Raw genomic sequence first — 26,431 nt, forward strand, 5'->3', positions numbered from 1 at the left:
ATGCAATTAATTGCTGGGGCGACGTAAATTGGTCATCATTCATCCTTGATGAGACCACTCGTCATTAGCATGGCGAGTTATCGCTTGGCAATGCGAAAGGTACAATATTACACTAGGAACTTAACTACAGAAAAGACAATGGTCACTCGTTGGGTTTTGCGAACCGTTGAACCTGAATCATGGCTGGGTGTAGGATAATTACCTGTCTATCTGAAGTCTTTAGCTGAATCAAAATAAGCGAAGTCCTCTGTAAGCTTCTCTCCTATGCTGACCAAAGCGTCCTTCCACTTCTCACCTACTGCCTTGCTGACCACCTTCCCTCTCCCCAGTCAATCCCAAAAGTCAGTCCTCTCTCAGCTTGTCTCACCTCTATATCCCAGGCCATCGAGCTCTTCCTCAATGCCGAATCGTGTTTATTATAATTGCTACCATGCAAACCGCCGACTCCATAACCAGAAGTATTACCTGTTTCCTGAATGCTCAGGAGGTTTGCATGCCACAACACAATGCATTGTAAACATGCCTAAGAGGCTTGAGACAGCTGAGAAAAACAAGTGAATGCCCTGGTCAACATGAAGCCTTCAAAGAGACTTAATAAAATAAACATACAATCTTAGGGATTGTTACAAATTAAGTAAAATATTAATACAAATAAATGAAGCTTTTTCTACTAGAATCACATTTAAGATTTCAATTAATTTAATATATATTGCATGCATAAATCACTCAAAAGTAAGTGATGCAAATTAAATAACAGCATATTTAACTCCATCCTATTGAAACCATTTCTAATCACATTCCTATATTTTTAGACCAATAGTTAAAAGTAATCTATCCTGCATGAAATTTTGAGCTGGATAAACATAAAGCGAGTAGAGAGTAGATGTATAGTGTTATGACTCAGCCACGTAAGTTATCTCCATGTGTGAAGAACGTTACGTGATAATGTGATACCACCCAGTAGATTAACATTACTGAACCACCATTAAATCCTAGAGCCATGAACCTACGTTAGTAGTGAGAACTACGTACGTGACCCACGCAGGTCATTAATACTAGTTCTAAGCAAATATTTTAGTTCTGTCAGATAAACAGATATTATCTTCAATTCCTAGTTTATTACAACACGTACATTTGATGGTTGATTGGTTTGCTATATTTTACTTCGCTTTTTGTGCCACTTTTGGCTAACCTGCGAAGATGGCGATGAGTGATGATATGATGAAATTGATGAATGGACACTCATAAAACATAGGCGTGTGCAGACCCTCTGATTAGGGTTCTTGATGAAAGTTCAGTCGGGAAAGAAAACCCTCATTTTCTCACTATATGGTCTAACGCAGCAACATAGAGGCACCATAATGAAGAAATAAATAAATTGTCTCTGATATGTGTTGCGCTCCTTTTCCTGGAAACAATTGTGTTCATGCATTTAAGACAAAACTGTTTAGCAGCAAGATCCTGAAGTACTTGGCAGTTACAACTTCTGTCTCTCTGGTAATTTACAGTGCATTACAAAAAATAGTAATTCCGAGCGAAGCGAGCAAGGACATTTTTAGATCCAAATTTTTGCAAACTGAAAACAATATTGATTTAATATGGCACAAAAATTTAATGGATCGCCATATCATTATTTTACAATTTCCTTGTTTCGGCGCCCAGGACCAACTCACGCCGTCTCTAGCTACGGCTTTGAACTTGACAAGACTAAGAAAATAAAAGATTGCAAGCGAAGCGAGAAAAAAAAATTACGAAATGTATTTTTATTTGTACAAAATTTGACATCAAGGGGTGCAATTGCCTCTATGTGCCCCTGCAGGTGCTCTGCCCATCTGGAAGAAATAATGCAAGAAAGACGTGAAAACTAATTCCATCTTCAGTATCCTCTTGTCCTGTTACTTTTAGATTCTAGTAGCCTTGCTTTTTTTTACCTCAATGTGTGCCCCCCTAGAATTGATTTTTCGTGCAAGTCTGGGAAGGGGCAAATAGAGTACAATGACGGTGATGAAATTCCTCTACACGAAATTTCTAGGTGAAAGTATAATAATGCAAGGACATAGACGTCTGGAACGGAGGGCAACAATAGCCACACCTCCTCCTTAGAAACTGAATGTCAACCTAAAAGTACATATTTCACACGTATAATTTGATTTCAGTCACAGTAATTTGCGATAATTTCAAATTCAAGTGGTGTTCTTTGATGGGGAACACTATTATCGGGGTAATATGCCCCATGGAAAAAATACCTTGCTTGTCCCTCCGCGGAAAAATATCTGCGGACGTCCATGATTAGGGAGGAGCAATGCCCCCCTTGCACCCCCGTGCGCACGCCTATGCTCACAAACATCCATGCCCGGACGGCGATTCTAACCCGTGACCCCTGGCGTCGTAGCACGATGAGCTAACCACTCCGCCACGGTGGAAGCTTACATTTGATGGGTCAATATTTGAAGGGCTCGGTGCAATAAGGAGCTAACCCTCACTTCTGTCAAAATTGGGATACACCGTGCAGTACGTGCAGCATGAACGTCTGCTGCATTCACCAAGAGGTGGTGATGGTGCTGTGTCACATTTGCGCGCAATCGCATGGTACCCTTCTTGGAAAGTAACGTACGAATGAAAAGTTCAGTGCAACAAGGTGTCAAGCCACAGGAATATGTCGGATAACGAGGAAGGTCTGGAGAGCACCTCCTCATATATTTGTGATTCTGATGAGGAAAATGGCCCTCTGTGCGGTAACAACAGCTTTGATGGCCCAGACTATGTGTGTGGAGTGTCGAGCAGCGATAGCACCGACTCTGAGGTAAGAAAGAAGTTTTTATTTTTGGTATTTTTTGAAAATGTTGGTTAACACCTTATTGTCTCAGACTTGGGCACGGTGAAAACGGTTGGTAAGTGTGCGTCGTGATGTGCATGTTAATGCGCAAATCAGCTCACTATGCATTCGTCAGGCCTCTTGCAAGTTGGTACAGTAAAATCATGAACTTATTCTGATGACAACTGCTGCTAACATAATGGATGTTGGTTAGCACCATATTGCTGAAATGATTAATCACGAAGGAATTGACATGACACACGTACATGGTTCCCTAATAATGACAAATTCTGACAACGTATCATCAAGGACATTGCGATAAATCGTATAGAATAGGAAAGGTAGAATCCCGGATGGCGCAGTGGTAGCGTCGTCGCCTTGTAATCAAGGGGTCCCGGGTGCAATTCCCGGTGGAGGCACATAGCGGTTCGGATTCCACTTTAAACTGTAGGTCCAGTCCCGAGTATCCTTACTGTATAAAGTAGACTTAAAACAACAAATCAATCAATCAACAGGAAAGGTATTGTAGAAATAATGTAAAGATAAATAATCATAATTGTTTGGTCATTTCCAAAAATGATATGTTTCGGAAATTTTTGTTTGTCGAGTGGATTGGACAGTTATTGCTACGTACTAGTTTACATTTTCAAATAAATTTGTTACTCTGATCCATTTCAGAATAACCTTCACATCACAAGGACGACAGAGCGATCTCCTGTGAAACATCCTCCAGCCAGAAAGAGACGATGCGACCAGGACAACTGGGAGAGAGTGAAACGTAAGAGAAGAAGAAATAAAGGGGAGCAGTACACACCTGGGCACACAAAGGATGTTGTTCCAGCCAGGAAGATAGGTGAGCCATGTTCTTGTCCACAGAAATGCTGGAACAAAATTAAGGGGGATGCAGAGTTCATTTTTCACACATTCTAGGACTTGGCTGATTATGCAACATAGAACACATACCTCATGAAAAATATTAGAATTCAGAATACGAAACGTTCCTACACAAAGGGACAATCTTCCAGGAGATCATTCACGTTTTCGTATAATTTGAAAATTAATGGTGTAGATATGTGCAAGAAGGCTATGATCGTGATTTTGGCCGCATAGAGCTGTACGCAAGAAGGCATGATCCCATCGGGTATACAACAGATGACTGGGCAGATGTGATCAGCAGTGCAAACAGAAAGAAGAATTTTCATGTAACACCCAAGCAGCAAACCGACTTCAAGGATCTCACACCACTTGTGGCATCAATTTCCAAGAAAACTACCACAGTTGGAAAGGAGCCCCTCAAGTTTAAAGAGGCTGCGTTGTTAATGATGGAATCCGCTACTCCACATACTTTGCATGTAAGTTATTCATACCAGAAAGAAGCGCCAGTATGGGCAAGGTGCACCCTAAAGAAAAGAGACCATCCACTGTCAGAGGTACCCCTAAAGTGATTTGCCATGCAAGTACAAGGAACAGATTGCCATAGATGTCTGGAAATATTCACACATAATGTCCCTGTTGGAATGGATCCCTCCAATATACCATAATTTTTATCTCAGCCTTGTTCCGACGGAAGTAGCTGGCGAGGAGAGTGCAGAAATTCTGGCTATAAAATTAACTTCGAGTTTTAATTCTTATGTATATTTTTTGTTCACAATATAATGGTCATGCATTCCTGTTTGTTGTTATTCCACAGAACTGACACCGAAGATTGTGATGCAATAAGGATCTAACCAACAATAGGAAATAATGAACTGAAAAAAAAACCTAATTTAATCATCTTTGCAATAATTTCTCCACATTTGAATGTGTCCATGTAAACTGGAAACTTCAGACATGCTTTTGAAATCAACTATACGACAATACAAACAATATTTAGATTTATTGATTTTTTCAAACTTTCAAATGCTAATATCTCGAAAACAACATTTTGAGGGTTAGCTCCTTCTTGCACCGAGCCCTTCATTTGGAGCTGTAAGTTACATTCCAATATTTCATTATACATTCGATTAATAAACAATTCTAATAACACCAACAATAACATTTAAATAATTAGACATTAAGAATTTGGACTTAACCTTTAGTGTTTTGTCCCCCCGTGTATATTTTAAATTGGTTCTAGTATGCAACTGATTCTTTAATGATTAAGCAAACATAGCCCAAATCGATTGTTGGGAGTGGATACAACCCATAAAAAATTCAGCACTCGCCTTGTTGTTCTATTTTGAGATCTTGAAGAACAAAATACGCCGCAACAAAATCTTAAACCTCACATATTTTACTTTTGTATGTATGAACGAGTGTGATTAGGATTCATCGTTGCAAATACAAAATCATTTCTTGCAAGTAGTCTCAATCGAAGACGAAGCGAAACGAAGTAAATCATAGAAGCAAGATAGATAAGGGAGGATAGAAAATGATAGAGAAATATCTACAGTTAAGAAAAGGCTTTCAAGATTTGAAAGGGACAGAAGAAACGGGGGACAGAGTGAAAGAGAGAGAGAGAGAGAGAGAGAAGTTTGTGAGTTAACAACACAACCTCAAAGAGGAAGAATGGTATAAAAGAGTAAAGAGGATAACAAAAAGGAAGTGGACAAAGATGTAAGAAGAAAATCTGAAATGAAAGAAAGGCGGGGGGGGGGGGCGGAATACATAATTGTAAAACGCATATACCGTAATATCTTACATTTATAATGCCTACCCAAATTTATAATTGATTGATTGATTGATTGATTTGTTGTTTTAAGACCACTTTATGCAGAGTAAGGCTAATCGAGACTGGACCTACAGTTTAAAGTGGGATCCGAACCACTTGTGTCTTCACCGTGCCAAATTTATAAATAAACAACTATAAATATTAATATTACACCCACACATTGATACATGCACACATACCTTGTAAAACATATGTCGCCGGCAATACGTTGTTCAGCTCAATTGCTGCAAATTATTATAATTTACAACATTCTCTAAAACTGAATAACTCGTTATTCCAGATATTTGCTTACTGCTGGCATTATCTTTCAAATTTTATAATATTTGTGAAGTCTGATTTACTATCAGGAATTCTGGTGGTATCAATTCTACAAGGAATTATACTATTTTGGGATTTTTGAGTGTATGATTAATTGATTTTAGAGTCTATAAACTTGCTTTCTTATGAAAGATTCTCTCGGGTTATTGACCAGGTGAGTTGCGGAAAGGACTCAAAAATTTAGAGAGCTAACGCTACTCTCATGTTCATGGTAGAAGTGCAACCTTAAACCCTGAAGATAAGAGGGAAGGTAGTTCTCGAAAGCTTGGAATCCTTTCCACAACTCACGTACACATTATAGTCGAATACGCTTACATCTATAAAGAATATACCGGGTGTTCCGTTCAAATCTCCCTAATTTAAATTAATTACTGTGAACGAAGTACGATGAATTGTGAAATGACTATAACACCAAATGAAAGGAGATCTTCCAGTTTTGTTTTCATAACTTGAAGTTGACCGTTTTCTCACTACGCAGCGCCACTGTCGCATAAATGAAAATGGCAACTGTTCAACAACGCGCGCAGGCAGTGGTGTGGTATGCTGAGACAAAATCTGTGATTGCAAAGCAACGACATTTCAGACGAGTGTACGGAGGAGTTGCACCTGATGCTAAATCAATTATGCTGCGGTTTAGTAAGTTTCTATCAACCGGTAGTGTCCTAAAACAATCTGGTGGAGCTCGCCGTCGCGTGTCAGAGGAAAAGGTGGAAGACATTCGAGCGAGTTTTTAGAGAAGCCCAAGTAAATTCATCCGCCAGGCATCTAGGCAATTCAATGTGCCTCCATGGAGGCATGGAGTTCATGGAGTTCTGCACAAGCGACTTCGGTTGTATCCCTATAAAGTGCAGATTGTGCAACAATTGAAGCCAGATGATAAGCTGCGTCCAAAGAATTTGGTATGGAAACCCCGCTCGAATTTCTTCCACCTTTCCTCCGACACACGACGGCGAGCTCCACCAGATTGTTTTAGGACACTACCGGTTGATAAAAACTTACTAAACCACAGCATAATTGATTTAGCATCAGGTGCAACTCCTCCGTACACTCGTCTGAAATTTCGTTGCGTTGCAATCACAGATTTTGTCTCAGCATACCACACCACTGCCTGCGCGCGTTGTTGAACAGTCGCCATTTCTATTTATGCGACCGTGGCGCTGCGTAGTGAGCAAACGGACAACTTCAAGTCATGAAAACAAAACTTGAAGATCTGGCCTTTCATTTGGTGTTGCAGTTATTTCACAATTCATCGTACTTCGTTCACAGTAATTAATTTAAATTAGGGAGAATTGAACGGAACACTCTGTGCTATAACAATAAAATTTTAACGATTTACATATCAAGATTATATAATTTTACTACAAAGAACTTACTAGTCGAAGCAAACATGTAAAGTTGGAAAGGTTAAATTTTCAACTTTGGATAACCACGAAACTTCGTAATGCACAGACGAGGAAAAGTAAATGTCATAGAGTACTGTCATGAATATAACTGTTATTGAGAAATGGATAATGATCACTAATGACCAGAACATCCTGAAAGCATAAAAATTTACATTAATACGTAAATAAATTGGACACTTAATAAATAACAATTTAGGCTGCATGTGAATGATATTCTAAAAGGTAACACATTTTGAATTTCCACACTGCAGATCGTCTAAAATAACAGAGTAGCACAATACAAAAGTACTGTGCACCACTAGAGAATTTCAGAGTATTCCATAATTCTAAAACTAGACGCTTACATGTGGAACGGGAATACTGAAAAACGGCATATTATCAGATTTTGTTATTGTAATAATGTATCGAAACAATGTGTTGAAATTCATGGTTTGGATTGATTTTGGTTAATTAGTTTTGCTTTTCTGCCACTTTCTACTAATCGCGGCTAGCTGGTATACTCGCCTCAATTAGTACTCCGGCAGTTTGTTTCTATATACAGCATATTTGGAGAAGATACAATTTAATCTACAGGTGTATCAATATAAGCTGTATAAAACACAACTTATTACTAACGTGTTGACCCTGTACAGTGCAGTGTCTGTCTCGTTCGATCTGTGTACGATGGGGTGCAAAGCAGATGTTACTGAGTGCCAAAAATACGTTATTGCATTTGAGCGTGACAAAAGGCATCCTGTGAAGGAAGTAGCGGAATTTTCAGGCGTATCGACGCGTACGGTCACATATGTCTATGAATAGTGACAACTATCCCAGTCTACAGGAAATTCTCGTCGAAATCTTGCCCGTTAGGCGATAGCAACAGATGATTCCGTGTTTCAGAGCTTGTGAGTGTTTGTCAACATTTTTGGCACCCACCTCGCACATAGTTTGCGATAACCCAAATTGTCCGTTACAAATCGGTGCAATGTTTTATCAGACACGTCAGGAAATTCCTTGCCTAGATCAGTAATGCTGAAACGGCTATTGGATCGCACTATCACATCAACACGTTGCACAAGGTCGTCCGTCTGAAGACTAGGCCTACCACTCCTCTCGTCAACATAAACATTTGAACGTCCTTCCCGAAAAGCACGGCACCATTGTCTTACCTTTCCTTCACTCATTACTGTTGGTCCGTATATGGCACACAATTCCCGATGAATGTCAGCTGCACTCAGTCCTTTTGCTTTGAGAAATCTAATCACCGACCTCACCTCGCATTTGGCGGGATTTTCTATTACAGCAGCCATTTTAACTTCCTGCTACTCGCACGTACGCACCTCCACGCTGAGAAATATACCTCTGTTGCAGGCACAGAATAGTAAAGCATGCTTCAGTGTACGCACAGCTTCGTCAGTGTTGCCAGTCCAAAGTAAAAAATTATCGGCCCCCTTTTTTTACGCGTGCCTCGTATTTGATGGAACAGGGATTGAATATTGATCTATCTTACACCCGCATAAAAATTTCTTACGTATTACGCAGAATTTTCAGCGAAAAATTCAGTCTCGACCAGGACTCGAACCCGGGTCTCTGGGATACCGTGCCATTGCTCTACCTCTTTTTTTTCTTTTTTTATTTACAATTTTTCTTTCATACAGTAATTTTACAGTTTTTGGATAACAATAGTTCTATGTACTTTAACATTCCATCAGCACCTTTAAAAAATGTGCGAATAATATTTTTCTTTTATCTTGAGACACTTTATGATATTCCTGTTTAACATATATTAAAAATTCATCATGAAAATTTATACCTTTATATATGCAGACAAACAATATATAATGTCCAACCAACCATTGTACACTACGCAATTTAGTACATGGAAAATACGTAGGTAACATTATGTTATGCACAGTAAACGCATTGGGACGGGTGCGACAATTTTTTCCTAATAACATACATAGATATTTTCATGTTTCACGTGTCCGTATGCATTCACTTAGCCAGTGTGAAATCGAACCATTTTGTTTACACCTACCACATAGTGGGTCTTGTAACAGTTTTAATTTATATAATTTCTCTTCCGTTACCACTATATCCTGTACCACACAGTACCACGCAGATTTTACCAAGGGCGATAAATGTGGTGCTTGAACATTGTTCCATATTTTGTGCCAGGGATGGGTTGGTTGTTTAATCATTATCTTGCAGCTAGGCAGTGTTGCCAAACAACGTGACTTGTATAATTGAGATACTTTTGGCATTTCAAGAGGTTTCGCTGAAAGTAGCATATAACAAATTTCTACCACTGATTCTTGTAAATATTTATAATGCGGTGGCACCGTTACTATAGCGATCGGAGACTGCAATGGTATGGTGTCCAAAATCTGCTTAAGTATCACACCCGTTAAACTGTCTGGTCTGTTTACTAACATTGACATATCTGCTTGTGCGCGGAGAGCGTGGCTCTTTAACTCCACTTGAGTCAGGCCAAGTCCTCCGCACCGTACCGGTAGACACACATTCTTGTGACTCACCCGCAGCATTTGGTGTGCCCAAACAAACCAGTTTATCGCACTCCTTATCTGTATAAAATCCAATTTCCTCATCGTGCCACAAACCAGAGCTTTGAACTCGCATAAATATTTACAAAGGCTACCCTGGCAACCAAGCTAAGGGCACGAAGTTTGTTTTGTTTAAAAACACTTTTGAGGCCAGCAATACATGTTGAATAATTTTGAGCAATAATTTCTTGTAAAGAGTGGGTAAAAATTATTCCAAGTATTTTCAGTGCATTTACGTTTTGGATTTTATCGTTTTGATACGAGTGGTTTGTAGCATCTAAGTGCATCCAATGAGTTTTATTATAGTTAAGCTTTAGGCCAGCCACCGAGCTGTATTTTTCTATCACATTTTCAAGTATTTCCATATCTGTCGGCAATTTCACAAACACAGTGACATCATCAGCATAACCGAATAATTTTATCGTTGTTGAGTGAATATTTAACCCCTGCAATTGCATTTCAAGTACCTTTAAAAATGGCATTAACGCTAAACAAAACTTATCATAGACATGTGATCACTTTGTCTGACACCCCTTTGTATAGGAAATATCTTAGTTAAAAAAACATTCTTTTTTACGCACGATTTGGCATCAGTATATAAACTCTTAATCGCATTTACAATACCTCTGGGCTACCGAGCCGGCCTAGCTTCGCATGATTTTTCGCTGCAGATGTTTTACCTATGTGTGTGCCTAATTTAATGAATTCTTACGTATTGTTCTTTGAATAGTATTATTGTAGGGATCCATCAAATCCGGCAATACAACGGCCCACTTTTAATTGCTTTGTATCATACACTGACCCACAGGCACTAGGCGACTAGGCGTGGAGTGTAGGGGCCCACCCTTCACTCTCTGCCACTTTTGTTCCCGCAGTATGCTAAACTTTATCTACCAAGGGAAAGTAAACTGTCTTTACTAAACCAGTTTAGGAACCCAATCGCTGCCACTGCTCACAGGGGAAAACGATATAAATCCTCTCTTTAACTCTTTACAGGAATGCAGTTTCAAGTTTCAAAAAGCTATACAATGAAGCACAAAAACATTTTTCTGATGCTGTTTTTTGAAGGACTATGAGTGTTTTTTCTACGATTAGGCATGTGGGGATGTAGTACATCACTCCTACAATAGCATGATATCAAAATCTGAATTTTCGTGAAAATGGACATTAATTGTTTAAACTCCAGTTAATCGCTCCACGACGCAGGGTTTCAAGACACTGTAAGGTGACTGATGTGGAATATTTTAATTAAATCTTAAAATTTGGAATTGACACACTCTTACTTTCTGCCATTCTGAAGATAAAGTACAAACCTATCTTGTTGCAAAATCATGTTTAAACAGGATCACTAATGAAATGACATGTTTGCAAGAGTATCTTCTATAGTGATTTGGATTAACAGCTTGTCTCTGCCTTCGACATTAAATAGTCTAAAGTCTCATCTCCGAACATTTTATATTTAGATGTGAAATTATCCAGATGTGATACTGAGCCTTGATTTTATCTTTCTTATTTATTAAAGCCATGATCTTGAGTGTATTGTTTTCCTGATCTTCAATAACTAAACTCGTGGGGTTCAATAGTGCCGCAGCGTATTAGTCGGTGATAAGATAAGCGAGGATGCAGCTATATTTAACTATAGTTGAATTTTGTTGAACTTTTATTGTGACCATTCTGTCACATAATAGTAATATAAAGGGTATTATTTATTTTGCACAATTTTGTTGGTCATTAATTCAAATATTTTGGCAATGACATATTTGATTGATATGGCCATGCTAAGGTGTGAGAATTTTTCTAGCCGCCATTTTGAAAAAATTAAAACCATTTTTGAAAAAAAAATCTTTTTCAGGCTGATGGACTTTCATAAAAAAAATACATTCCCCATGAAAATAGTTAGTAGTGGGAAAGGCCATATTATAAACTCGAGAAATGATGAGCCCCCCTAAGGCAGATTTGGCTACACTTAAAACAAGCTCAACATGCCCATATGAGCTTTTTGCTCAAGTGTGGAACCCTGTCTAATCCAAGATTTTTGTAAAAATGCCCTCGGGAATTTCCCGTGAAATGATGACCCCTCTCAGATTGATTTGCCCGCACTTACAAAAGTTGCATCAGCCAGATTGTTGTCCATAAGCTTGTTAAAAATATGCCCCTTTTGATATTGTTTTGGATACACTTGAAATTAAGCCAAGATGCTCATAAAACCCACACCCACCCACACCCACCCACACACACACATATTTACTTCTGGTTTAAGTTCAATTGAACACCAGCCTCAACTTGCATATCTAGTACTAAGACAATGTAATATGCAGAGACCCTCTAGAATTGCTCTGTGACTCTCTCATTTCTTACATCATAAATATATGATTTTTCACCTATAAGAATAACACTACATATGGTGTCATCAGGAAGTGTATCATGGAATTCACACATAATTTTAATGTTTGTCCTGTCATTAACCACAACTTGTTTCCTTTTTGAAGTGTTGATGACAAACATGGGTCTCTGTGCTTTGAATTCATCTGGTGTGTAATACATGTCAGTATTTCCAGTAGTAACCCTTTTGTATGCTGTAAATGCTTCATATAATTTGAGGAAATCATCCTTGGACATGTTTAAATTATAATTTTCTGTAGGGAACACCTCATTTCTGCCATTTTTAAGATAAATGTTCTTGATGTTGCAGTTATCAAATTTACTTGAATTTTTTTCCTGATTATTGTGTCTTCCAGTCTGAAACAGTACCACCACAAAATCTGGCATGTCATATTGTATACTGGAGAATGAATTTGTAGCATCAAACTCATAATAGGTACCAGTGGCAGGCTTCTGTACACATTGATATGTATAAAATTGTAAAGGAATCTGTGGATTTTTTAGGATATCAGCTTTGTATTTAAGAGCATAACTGGCTTCATATTCAACAACTGGCATTCTTAGCTCCATAGTCTGAATAAGGCACTTGCCTTCATCAGGTAGGGTATTAGGCAGAGCTTCCCCAGTAGAGTTTAATGTACTGTACCTCATCAAAGCATTATTATCATTGGCAGCTCTTCTAAATGTAATTCTTAAACCACCCTTCCACATAATATCTTTGTAATCTGAGAAGAATCCTGGCAACAGGGGCATAGGAAACAATACTGTGTGGCTTTTAGATATAATTCTATCACCAGCCTCAAATCCACCTATTTTGTAGTAAGAAGCCTCGGTTTTGGATAATTTTAGTGTGGCCAAAGCTGTAGAGGTAATGCCAGGGTAATCTACTCTGTTTATAACAACACCATGTTTTCTGATCTCAATTTCAGAGAACAGATGTGGCACAAAATTGTCTACCAATCTTATATTTGAATTTGCCGGATAATCTGTACCATCGAGCTTTACAACATCAAATTTGATGTATAGATCTGCTCTGTGAGGGTGTATAAAGCCATCCCCTACATCAAGATCAACCTCAATCTCTGTGTTGGGTTGATTTAAATTTGCAAAGGTCCTCCTGTTTGGGGGGAATGATTGTAGCTCATAACTCTCAATATTTTCCATTTTTTTTGTATGTATTTTTATTTAAATATTAATCTCTATGATTGCAGTTGTTGTGGCTCCAGCAAAATCAACTAATTCTTCTTTTTCATTAGTGACCATCAACTCAATGTAATCTATTCTATTATGGCACACAGGAAAATATAATGTTGGTGATGGAGTGTAGATGATGGGCTCCATAAATTCAGAGTTAGGTTTGAATGTTGCAATGATGCCAGTTTGTTTGTGAGTGCCTATGCCATTTGATTTGGTGATCATACCCTCGGCCACATTACAGTGAATATTCAGTGTCTCTATGGCTAAGAATTTAGGTATATTAATAGCAGTGTGTTTGATGGCTGGTTCAAGTTTTGTGTTGTTCTCAAATCCTAGCAGCTCTCCTATAGTACCCAGATCCATTGTTTCTGTAGCAGATACAATCTCTACTCTCTGAGTGGCAGAATTTTGAGTTAAAACTATACCTCTGGGTAACTGAGCATTTAGAGTAGATAGATTATATTGCCCTGGAGTAATGACAATTTTTTGATCCCCTACTGCAATTGTGTTGTTGTGGTGTGTAATATTAGGGATCAAGTACATGCCATAAAATGCTCTGAGAGCTATTGTTTTGGGATACACTATATCATCATGTAATTTGAGTTTCAATATTGAATTTTGGCTGGTGAGATGGAATACCCCCATGATGTTTTAAATACCACAAGGCCTTTTGAAAATCTTCAATTGATGGTTTATTTATTTGAGACAGATATCTAAGAACAGATAAACACAGATGTCCACAATTAACATCTTTGAAACTTTGAACACGGGCATTATTGTAATAAAGATTAGCTGATTTTAGATATTTTACTAAATTTTCAGGTGGAACACCTCCAAATGAATCAAACACAAATGCCTCATCTTTTAAATATTTAAGATAACAGATCCAGTGTGTGCCCTGATTTTTGTACTTATCCAAATTAACTATGCCACACTCTTTGTTGAGTGGTTGTTCTGGTAAAGAATCAAACATGTACACACCTCTAAAATTTTTGATGCCCAGTGGCTTGATTAAAGCTTCAATATCTTGGTTTGTAAGCGGTTCTTGTTTTTTTAAACTTATTCATGGCTCTCTTAACACCTTTGCCTTGTTTCTCTATGGCCAGATTATGGCGCTTCAATTCATCTAATTCTGCCTTATTCTTCTTGGCATCTATTACTGTTTTTGCTATAGCAGCTGATCCCCCAGCCAAGCTCCCAACAGCCCCAAGTGCTGCTAAGATGTCTGGGATAGTAAATATAGATCCACCCACATGTGATCTTTTTCTAGATTGCTGTAATTTTTTTTAATTGGGGGGTGCTAAGCAACAATTTCATACCATGCCCCTTGGCAATACAATAATTTTTTTTCTTGCGCTGCTTTTTGGTTAAAAGACTATCAATAGTTTTAAGAGATTTAAGACCTGCATAAGGTATCTGATACATAACACCCTTGGCCTTCATCCTAGGTTTATTATATACATATTCACAGCCCCCACCCCAGTTTTTGTTTGGTGTTCATAGCTATGGTGGTCCCCAATGCTGCTATTCTTTCACTTAAAGAAGCATCTTTGCTTACAAATCTACCAAATGCAGCCTCTTCTAATTTTTTGTCTGCAACATGTCTCTTGTCAAGATCAGTATGTGTGTTGTATGCTATGTCATGGTCTCTACAAGCAGCATCTAGGGGATTACCAGGATCACCTCTGTTTAATCTATGGTCCAATTTTGTGCCTGGACCACAATACTGATAGCCTGGAATGTGTAGTTCAAATGGCAGCTTGTTTATAATATCATTAACCAACCCCCGACCCTCAGAGATATTCCAAAATTTAGGTGGTAGAGTATTAATAATTTTTATAAGATATCCAATGCCCTTAGTGTCATTCACTATAAAATTAGACAATTTGGTGCTTATCATGTCCATAATTCCAACCTTTTCATTGTAAAATTGTGGTTGCCAGCATTTTCCTCCCCAGCTATCACCAGCAACCTATCTACAAGTTTCCTGACATCATCAACCCACACAAATTCTTTAGGCAGGGTGTTGTATTGTTTGATTCCACTGCCAGTCTTGATCTGTGACCATATGGGCTTGATTAAGTTGTTGTATTTTGCTCCACTGCTAGACTTGACTCTTTTTTGTGTGGGATCATTGTTCTGGTATAGAGCATCTGATTTTATTAATATTTTTTTGTAATGCTCATAATCTTGATCTGTATAGCTGCCAGCCCTTTTCCTAATCATCAGTTCCCACAATCCAGGTGTGCCGGGATACTTAACAAAAGCACCTCTTTCTCCAAGATGAGATTCTGAATATACAATCAGATCATCTCCCATAAATGTTACTCTAAAATTGCCAATTCTATGTATGATGCTACCATCACGCTCTGTGTCAGCATATAGGCCAAAGACCTCATCTTTGTTGTCTTTAGGTGTGCTTAAATATTTTTGAGCAAGAAGACCCAATTCAATAGGATCCTGAGTAGCTTCAATTCTTCGAGGAGCAACAGGACTAGGTGTATGAATACTAGAAAGTGGGGTGATTGGATAATATAATATGTTCCTTGCAGCTACAGGTACAAGCTCTGTGATCAAATTTTGATTTTGCTCTGTAACAGTTTTGATATTTTTACCTAATTCACTAATAGCATCAATAATAGGCTGTTCTGTTTGCTTGTGTTTTTCATAGATTCCTCGGTTCTCTGATTTCCATCCCTTAAATCTTTTTACAAGATAATCTCTTAATTTAAGATCATCAATAATTGGCCTTTTCATGGTTATTTATATATGTTTCAATGTCTAGAAAATTGTTGATTTTATTTCTGTATTTCCCACTATTGGGTTTTCTTGTCATATCAATTGTGACAAACCCATAGCTGTCCTGGTTCCAGCACCTACTGCAAAACTTGGAAAAATCATTGTAGCTCAAGTCCCCACCTACATATTCATCATGTATGTGTTTGAGGTTGGTCAGGTCTTGATGAAACACGCATATAAAATTGCTGTTGTCTCGGATCAGCTGCTTCGGTATTTTTGAAAAAGTCTGTGCCAGGTAGAAGCAATCAATGTTTTTGTGCCGCCCCTGTGTAAAGAAATTTCTAACCTTGTTTTGATTATCCAGTATAATATCATCAAACACAACAACAGAGTTATCAAGACAGTCATGGAGTGGCTTAACATCTGATTCAAAAGTTGCTATATCCAGTCCATCATATAGCTTCATCAGCTGCTGATATTTTAATTGTTCCAAGCTCTTAGAGAAGACATACAAGTGTCTGTTTTTCCAGTCTAACCAGTTGGGTGCCAATAAAAAATTATCAATCATTAGTGTAGTTTTACCACAAGCCGATGGCCCAACAATAAGACATCTAATATTATCAGGCAGCAACTTGCCATTTCTCTTAATATGCTGTTCAGGTTCTGGCAGCCTCTTTATAACATCCCAGGTGTTCATAGTATCACTTTGTCTGCATCGATCCAGCTGTGTTCTGGGAGTCCTAGCCATTTGACAAGTAACTTGTTGCCTTTTCTGCGGATGATTTTTTCTATGAGATATGTGTCAGGCTGTTTAGTTTTGCTGAGTTCTTCTTCATAAAACCTGCCTTTGAGAATTTCTCCTCGGTGATCTTTTATTATATATGTGTTAAGGGTCCCAGGTTTAACTTGAACCACTGTAAATAATTCAGTGCTCCAGTTTCTTGTAAAGCCTCTTTTGAATAAGTGCTTATATTTGCTGATTCTTACTTGATCACCCACCTTGTATTTGGCTTTTCTTGTTGTTGGCTGGTATCTAGGATAATAAACAGTTCTGATCAATTTTTGCTCATCAGATGAAGTTACCTCAGAGGGCTTCATGTTGATTGTGGAATGGACAGAGTTGTTATATTTATGTAGAAGTTCTGGTAGAATACTGAGCCATTTATAATTACCTTGAAGTGTGAATTGTTTATACATATGATTTCTTAGGGTTTTGTTGAATCTCTCTACAATTGAGGCTTTGAGATCACTGTAACTCGAGTAATGTTGTATTGACTGGCTTTTAATAAATTGTTGGAACACAGAATTATAGAATTCTTTGCCATTATCTGTTTGCAAATAGCGTGGTGATCTTCCACTCTGATTGATGATTGTCCTGAAGGCTTCTGTAACACATTTTCCAGTCTTGGATTTGAGTGGCACAGCCCAGGCAAATTTTGAAAATGTATCTATGACAGTGAGTAGATACTTGTAGCCCTTGTTGATTTTGTCTAAGTTTTTCAGCTGTCCACTTGCCATTTCCACCAAGTCGCACTGCCATAAATCATTTATGCCTTTTGTGACTACTGGGAGTCTCTTATAATTATGTCTGGCTTGTCTGTGTAATTCATCAACAATAATTTGTCTAGACATAATATGTAAACAAGAATATTGCAACTATGGGGTGTTCAGCAGCTGATACTACAGGATTTTCTAAAAACAGCTTGTCTCCTATTTGTATATAAAATTCCAGAGAGCCATTATCTTCAGCATAAGATGTTTCTAATGTATTGGGATCTGTAAAATCCTCTAACTCTACACTGGTGATTTTTGGTTTGTTGTCAGCATTTGTTATTGATAAGGTAGGGTAGTGGTGTGCCTGTGGTTGAAGCCAATATTTGATCTTGATTGGTCTAAGTGTGCCCCCAACAAAAAATTGGTAATAAAATTGTGCAGGGGACAGCATATATATTTTGCCACCTGGTGTAAGTGGTAAATCATAATCTTTGTTGGGGATACTGTACAATTCAAGAATTACTGTATGTTTAGGATTCTCGATTATGCCAGTTATTTCTTTTTCTGCTGTAAGCAATCTACTTGTTACAGATTCAAGGTGCTCATTGATAGTCCTAACAACATCATCATGGCCTGGCTTGATCTTTATGTCCACAACAAGTTTCTTGTATTGTTGCACAATTTCTTGTAGCTGGGTGGCAAAAACAGACAGAGCATTTGCTTGATTGGATTCCATGGTCCCTAGCTGTTGCTTGATATTAGCTACAATTTGCTGTAAATTTTCAACAACTGCCAATTTTGAATTTTGAGCAGTAAGATCATGGACTTGTCTTCTGATATCCTCAAACAGGGCTTGCAGTTCATTAATATGTTGATTGGTTGGTAGAGTGGCCACTGTCTGAGTGAGTTGTTTGATCTCTGTCTGGATATTCTTGATATCTTCTGATTTCAATATGTGATTCACAGCTCTCTTAATATTTTTAAGTTCCTGTGATGTAGGCAGATTTGATACAGTATTTTGCAAAGATTCAAGTGCGAATTTTACATTGTTTAATTCAAAAGCATCAGCCACATTTTGCATAGCATCTTGGAGCAGGGCTATATCTGCCTGAGTAGGTGTTGATTGTTGTAAAATTTCAAGCTTTGTTTGGATATCATCGATCAAGTGATGAAAATGAGATAGCTCAGATTCAGTGTTGAGGTTTTCAAGTTTTGGGATCTGTTGCTGGACACTGACAAGGGTATCTACAATACCAGGCAAGCGGGATTCTAGAGATTCTTGTACATTTGTCAGATCACTTTGAACTGCTGCTATTGTACCCTCAAGATGGGTTATGGTACTTTGAATTTTCCAAAATCTTCATATGTTTCAAGTTGCAGCTTGATGTTGGCAACACTCCGAGTTATTGCACTCAAAGCATCAGAAGATGGCAAGTTGTTCATAAAATTTTCAAGTGTCTCAATGTTTTCTTTAACCTCGGCTATGGCATTGTTCAAGGGGTCCAGATTAGGTATCTGGAGTGATTGAATCTGTTCCTTTAGAGTGGAAATCACTAGATCAAAATCTTCTTGTGATTTTATGCTTTTGACAATTGTTTGGAGCTGTGTCTGGACATTATTTATCTGCGCTTCCAATTGTTGTTTCAATTGCTCAGAGTTGGTGGCCTGGGTCTTAAATTTGGCTTGAAGAGCTGCTACAGCTTCTTCTAAACTTTGAAAATTATCCAATGTGGCCAAATCAGTATATTTCTGAAGCAATAATTTGAGTTCTGAGTCAATTTTAAGAAGAGGGTCCATGCATTGTGATTGTAAATTTGTAATTTCTAGTTGAAGACTGGCGTTGAGTGTGGTTTGTAAAGCTTGTAAATCACTTCTTAATTTCTTGACTCTGACATCAAGCATCAGAATCTCATCACTGTGATCTTCATGCCTTGTATGGCCAAAAATATCATTAGGCATTTTGATTTAGTGGTTATTTATTATTGAATATCTAATTCTTAATTCTATAAAAAAAGGTATAAGCTTGTCATAGGATCCCGGGACCTCAATATATAAGCAGTCACCAGCAGAAACAGTATAAACAGTGCCAGAAATCATGTTTGAGTGCTTAATTCTATAAATATTTCTCCCTATTGAAGCCTTGACATTACCCTCGGGGGTTGTAATAAATTGTAATTGACCACCTACAGGTAATTGGTAATGATTTAAATTATTGTTAAATATGTACAATGTTTTACCTGTTTCATCATCAACATCTGTAAGTATGCTGTTCAGATGAATAATTAACAAAGCACTTAGTTTAGATATTATATCAGAAGAGGGTTGTGGTGTTGGCAGGTCCATAATAGCCTGTTTTTTGAACCCAAATAAGTTCATAGGCATGTTTATTTATTTCAAATCATGCTCTGTAATTGGACATTGATTGCCATTTTTCAAATCACAATGACCCCATGGTAGAGTATGTATGCCACATGACAAAATGCATCTCTTATCATCATGTGGATCCAGAGCCACTTTTCTTACAACATTTGTAGTCAACAAGTGATCCACACTCTGAATTCTATTTTCTGATGTTCTGATTGTGCTACATGATTTGAGGCAATTTTTGTAATCTTCAAATTCAAGTTCTTTGTCAACATTTACTCTGCCAATGCCCTTGGCTTTTTTTGCAACAACACCACTACATGTTTCAAAGCTGTACATCTTGGCCCTTAACCCAGCAAATGCCACAATAACATCACCAAGTGTCTCATCTTTTAACTTGCGAGGCACCTTTTTGTTGTGGGGTTGAATCTTTGTATGTTCACTGGTATCAAAATATTCAAGCAATGCAGGCTGTGACATATTTTTAAAAACATCTTCTGTTTGAATATCAAGAATAAAACTATCTGTGTCCATGTACATCAGTTTTACACAATCACCATAAAAGGGCTTCAACACATTATAATAGAGCTCCAGCATGTGTAATTTGGCCAATTCCAATATCACAGCCCCTACATAAATAGGCTTATCAAACTTAATCTTTGTTTTTTCATATTAAAAAGTGACACATTTTCATCATAAATTCTTCTGTAGTTGAAATTAGGCTTTGCAATCAATTTTTTGCTCCGGCTGGGGTCAGTAATTATTTTAACATCAATATGTTTTCTGACATTTTCTATTGTTTTGCCATACACAGAATTGACCATCAATTTAAACAAAGATTTATCAAATTGGCTCATTGCAGATGTTCGAAGCTCTGTGTTTGTATCAATATATGGTTTCAACCATCTTGAGTGCCTGAACCTCAAAACTTTGCCAATTTTGGTCACTTGGACACCATGTTTCATCAGGAACTGGAGGTTTTTGTAATATATGACATAATCCTGTTTTGGCTCTAGAGTCATCATCAATTTCTTCTGTTTAGAGCCAGGTGAGCACTCAACCTCAGGAATTGGGGGCAGATCAGAAAATGTGTTGTGTAAATTATCAGGAATTGTCAGATCAACCTCTAAGAACAGGCCATAGTTACTGTCATCAAAATCCTTAAGATCTTCAATATTGAAATCTTCAACCCACTCAAGCCCTGCATATGGCAGTTTATCCATCATAGCATAACCATACAGGCTATTGGCATCCACATACAGTATACAATTTGATGGCAATGCTGGATCATAATTGGGAATATACTTGCTATTTGCTCTGGCATATCTCTGAGAACATTGCACCATGCCTCCTCTTATACATTGTTCCATAAACAGATACATATCTTGATCTTGGATCAGATCCAATTGCATTTTAGTGTTAAAAAACATTGCAGACCATGCTAGGCCCGGAGCACTGTAGAAACACATTGGATCCAGTTTATAATTTTGCATGGAAGATTTTCTGAATGCCTGCAGTATATCAGCTAAGAGAGCCACATCAAGTTTTAAATAAGCCTTGTGATAATCACCAAATGTCTGGCATTTTAAATTGTTCCACATCAATTGGGCATGGTGATAATCTTCATCAGTGATTCCAGATCCTCTGAGTTTGCTGTAAAACTCTTGTTGTGGTGGCAGAGAACACTCATCAAATTTAGAAAAATCTGTAACATAATCATATGGATATACACCCTTCCGCCTAATTAATTTCAGGTCCTGATTTGGAAACAAAGCACATGTGATTTTGAATTGATCATCAGATAATTGAGTGGCCAGTGTAGCCAGGCTAGCAGACAGAATTCTGTAGGAATCAAGAAATCTTAAGTGAATAGAAACACCATTAACTTTAATTATTTTGCTAATAGCAATATATTTTTCATTATTTTCTGCTAAAATATTTAAATTCTGCTTGTTAAACCCCTCGTACCTGATCAGATGATGGAAATCATAATTGGATGCACCATGGCAAAATATAGGGACAAATTTTGGTCTCTGGATCTTAATATTACAGCTATTACACAGGGCCATTAAGAATTTACCATCTGTATGAGAATGGTGATGCACCTTGATATTTGTATCTGAAAATTCAGAATCACATACCGGGCATTTTTCTGCTTTGTTGAAATCTTCAATCTGATCCTGTGTTAAAGGCAACATGGGTTTTGATTTTAATAAGATATTAGATGCTATGTCATGGCACTCATTTTCTATTCTATGTGCAAATTCTTTGATGGCATCTGGTCCTATGTATAAATATTCTTTACTAACAACACCATCCTGTACAATCACATAATAAAAACTAGAAGGTTCATGTAACTGGTATGATGTAATTGAAGATTCATCAGGATCTGGGCTGCAGAATGCAAGGGGTTTGAGATTTGATTCAAAATCACAGACTATATATGCTGGGTGTTCCAACAAGGCTTCAAATTTTTTGAATTTGGCATTTTCATTTGGATTAGGCATCACCATATGAACATGTTTATGGTTGCCACAGTATTTCAGATGCTCAATTAACCTTTTTTTTTAGCAATTTCTGCATTCCTTTCACGAACCCCATTTATTATTTTTTTACCATCAAATACAGTCAAACATCTTCTGCACAACTTGAATATTGTATTGGATTTGCCTTGTTGTTTTCTGACTAAAGCTTCAAGACTGTGTATCAGAGTGTAATGATATGTGTCATCCCTTTCAATTAAGAGCAGATCAATCGGAACAGTAGAATCATCATCAAGTGTACTGATTCTGAGAGGATCTATCAAGCAATTGCCACGGCCAGTAGAACAAATAAAAACATTAATAGATAATTGTTTACCATTGATATCCCTGGCCTTTTTTTCAAATTTATCAATATTCTGAACTGACATTGGATATTTTAAGCCCTCCATTGCTTCATCAAAATCATTTTCATGCTGTTTATAATAACTTATTCTCTGAGGATTCCTTAAAACTGGATACAAAGCAGCTAAAATACACCACAGAAAGCATTTCTGGTCGGTATTTTCTATGTTAACCACGGTTCTTTTTTTTTTTAATATTGGCAGGTAATGGCAGATATGTAGATCCTTGTAATGGGCTGAATTCAGAAATATTAACATAGAGCCTGTGTGGAGATCCGCATAGACTCCAACCTGACTCTTTTCCAGCAAATTCAGAGTGTTTAATATTCAATTGATCTATCAAACTGCTTATTATTTTGTCTGAATTTGTATTTGAATATATAGCTACAGTTTCTGTTATGTGGGGCTGTGTAAATGTTGTGCCATTTGGTTTCTTATATTGTGTAAACAATTTGAGGGACAGCTTATAAGAGCCATTTTGTGCATTTAGAATTGCCTGCACATCAGAATTTATACTGTTCAAAAAATTCTTAATATCACATTTTTGCTCTGATACAAACCGGTGATCCCTAAGTTGGCCATTAAAACTGCTATGGATGGGTTCATAGCGTGGCTGCTTTGCTGCTCTACCATTAACAGGTGCTTTATGCTTCCTTTTCAGACCAGATGTAGATGGTTGTGGGGGCAATGTTGATGACTGTGCAGAACAAGTACCTTTATGTTTATAAGTGAAGTATTCCATGCTATATTTTCTATGGCATTTGGGGCATGTTGTTGTAGGGGTTCTGCATTTATCTAGAACACAATTATTTTGATGCCTAGCCCAATTGGGGCTGGATATATTCTTATTGCATTGATTACAATATTTTTGATTCGGCATTTTTGTTGTTGTTTATTATATAAAATTTCCTGAGCTTCAATTCAAAACTTTATACTGAATAAAAAATATAAGTTGGGTTCAGCAGTGTGATTTGTATATTTCTTGTATATATTTAATGTTAATATTATTAATTATTATTAATATTATTATTAATTTTTATCCTCGGTTTATTATATAAAATTTCTTGGGTTTTAATCAAAACTCTATGCTTACTATGACAGGTTGTAAAGCTAATAGCCTACAAGTGGAAAAAGAGAATAAATATTGATCTACACTGACCTTCCACAAATGCCTGCACAGACATGCATGTCCTAGAAAGGCAATGACCTAACACTGTGTGTTATGTATTGATTTTTGTATAACAGGCTGGGACAGATATAAGCCTGACTCTAAATATGAGTGGATTACAATAAACAAGCTGGATGTAACAAATATCGGATTTTTTATACAAAATATAAGCCCTTTTGTTCAATATACCAGAAATATATTTAATATGAATAATAAGAAATGTTATATATTAAATCAAACAGGCCTGTAGTATGAGAAGCACTGTAACAACACATCTGTACTCCTCAGCCACTCTCACAATACTGGCTGATATGTAATGCAAAATCTCTTTATATACCCTAAGCACGGATTAAAACTGAAACAATGAACCAATCAGAATATAACATATCATCACATTATGTCATAATTAACCAATCAGAAAACAACACATGCATAATATTGGATAATAATTTGTTGCACAGCATGATGCAAGAGCTCTTGCCTTATAATTTGTTGCATAATATTGGATAATAATTTGTTGCACAACATGATGCAATAGAAATAAACCAGAAGTAAACATATGTGTGTGTGTGTTTGTGTGTGTGGGTGTGTGTGAGTACGCAGATATATTCTTGTGGGAACCAGCGTATGTTTAAACACCTTTCTTAATGGGACCAAAAAAAATGTTGGGACTTTTTGCCGGTCCCAACAAAGAAAAGACCATTGCGAGACTCCTGAGACTCCTTTCGACATGTACGCGAAGTATTTCGAAGGTACCAAAAAGTCGCTATTTGTTCGATTTGTGTGTTAACGTGTGTGTTAAACTCTGCCAGCTCTGGAAGCTTCACGTCTGTGTAAAAGTGTGGTGTTTAATCGCATCTCTTGGGACCAGGAAGTGTGGGTGTGTAAAATCTTGGATCTATTTCGCATGTATTGGTACCGAACATCCCAGGGGGTTGAGAGGCGAGGAAAGGTACGTGCAAATGCCGACGGGGTTCCCCTCTCGCCTGGCCGTCTTGTTGCTTCTGAGCTGTCAATGTTGCCAACTTAAAACTTTGGAACCAGATCTGTTTTTCTATTATCTTCTAACCCTCCAAGTGTAATTGTAATTGATTTGTTTTGTTTTACTTCGCTTTTTGTACCACTGTTGGCTAATATGCCAAGATGGGGATGAGTGATGATATCATGAAATTGATGAATCGACTCCCACAACATCCATGCCCAGACCGGGATTCGAACTCGGGAACCCTGGTGTCGTAGCGCGATGTGTTAACCACTCCACCACGGGGGTCGGCTTTAATCCTGCAATCAAACAAAATGCTACAATAGAATTTATTCCTCCAAATGTGACCCTTCTATATGTGCCTATAACAAATTATTAGTTGGGTTTTACTATAATACTGGTAAACAGAAATCCATTTGTAAAGCTCATTTTCTTCCATTATCAGGAAACAAAGAGTAGAGTTATCAGATGTTATCAGTAGAAACTTGTTACTTGTCTCCGTTCGGCCATGATGAGGATAAGAATGGAGATTTCTGACCAAGGCGACAAGCGATCCGGCAAAAGGGAGGGGGTGTTCATATCGAAGTGACAAGTGACACGATACCTCTGTCTACAAGCAAGCGTTTTTCTCAAATGCTCTAACAGACCAAGGCTACACGCTGCATGACATCCATGACTTTCAGAAGCGGAAGCCGAGAAGCGACACGTTTCGAAACGAAGAAGCAAGTCTCGCCTGTTACTTCCGTTTGTCAATATCCTGAATTGGGTCGCCTAGGTCTGGTGTTCGGGCTTTAACAGTGAATGCTTACTTGAAGACTGAAGTGGCTTGTCTTTCTTTTCGCTTGTCACTTCGGTATGAACTTCAGTGTCATTTGCAGCCGTCGTTTGCTACTTGTTGCCTGTCGTTTCGGTTTAAAATCTCTCTGCAAGAAAGCATTCAATGCGTAGGCATGACCACCAGACCGAAGCAACACGATAACGTCCCCAGTGCGTGAAACATGCAAGTGGCACGTGTAGTTTGTCATATCACATTTGTTAGAAAGTTTTATTTATTTAAGAATTTTTGTTTCCAAAGCCATTTATCGCTTCGGTACGAAAGTTCCATTGGGACGAAGCGACGAGCAACGAGGGGTTTCTCACTGAAGTAACACTACCCGTGCAGCATAGCATATATTATTGAGTGTTTGTTTCCAAGTGACACGTGTCGCTTCTCGCTTCGGTCTGAAAGCATCCCAAGACTCGTACGGTATTCGAACATAGGATCCCTATTAGTAGAACACGAAGACAAACGTTTATACTTCTCAAAGTTAACGGCTTGATTGCAATCCTTAACTACATTTAATTTCAATGCAGTTCTTTTTTTAACAGTCGTGTTTGGCAACACTGATAAGTGAAGCGAAGTTTTCACTCTCGCCTCTGCAGCCGCGCCGAA

Source organism: Lepisma saccharinum, chromosome 4, assembly GCF_977018435.1.
Source record: "Lepisma saccharinum chromosome 4, izLepSacc3.1, whole genome shotgun sequence".
Taxonomy (NCBI): Eukaryota; Metazoa; Arthropoda; class Insecta; order Zygentoma; family Lepismatidae; genus Lepisma; species Lepisma saccharinum.